Raw genomic sequence first — 916 nt, 5'->3', positions numbered from 1 at the left:
CCTCAGCAGATTTGTTATGCTGAACTGTAATAACTTGATAAAATAAGAACCATTATCTTAGAGACAAAGTATAAAAATGTATGTTAGCCATACGTAATGCCATTAAAGTGCATGTTTACTTTTTTTAACCACTTGCACTGTTAGTTTCTCTCTCATTCATCTTTATTTGTAGATTGTTAGTTAAGATATTGGGTGACCTATAGCAGCCTAATCTTTATTAATTTCCAGTATTGTTTCCTTCCTTCTTTCCCTCCTTCCTCCCTCCCTCCCTCCCTTTTTTCCTTCCTTCCTCCCTCCCTCCCTTCCTTCCTTCCTTCCTTAATGTTTTGATATTTATTAGAAAGCATTTTCTTTTTTTTTTTTTTTCCTTTTTGTCTTTTTTCATGACCGGCAATGGGATCGCAACCCTCGGTGTTGCGCCCGCACCTCGCTCAGCCAGTGAGCGGCTGGTCTGTAGGTGGGATCCGAACCCTCAGCAGGAGCGCCGCCGCGCTCCCAAGCGGCGCACTGTAGCAGTGCACCTCCAGGCCGGCCCCTAGAAAGCATTTTTTTTTAATTGACACAATAATTGTACATGTGTATGGGGTACTGTGTGATATTTCAATACATATGTACAATATGTAATGATCTTAATTCAGTCAGTCAACATATCCATTACCTCAAACATTTATCATTTCTTTGTATTGGGAACATTCAAAATCTTCTTTTGTATGTCATTGAAAGTATATACAATAAATTGTTACAGTCACCCTAGAGTGCTATATAGAGCACTAGATCTTATCCATCCTTTCTAGCTATAATTTTGCATCTGTTAGTCAACCTCTCTCTCCCCACTCTCCTTTCTAGCTATCATTTTGCATCTGTTAGTCAACCTAGTCTCTCTCCCCACTCCCCTTTCCTGCATCTGGTAATCACT

This window comes from Galeopterus variegatus, unplaced genomic scaffold (genome assembly GCF_000696425.1).
Source record: "Galeopterus variegatus unplaced genomic scaffold, G_variegatus-3.0.2 Scaffold13882, whole genome shotgun sequence".
NCBI lineage: Eukaryota > Metazoa > Chordata > Mammalia > Dermoptera > Cynocephalidae > Galeopterus > Galeopterus variegatus.
This window is presented reverse-complemented; position numbering follows the sequence as displayed.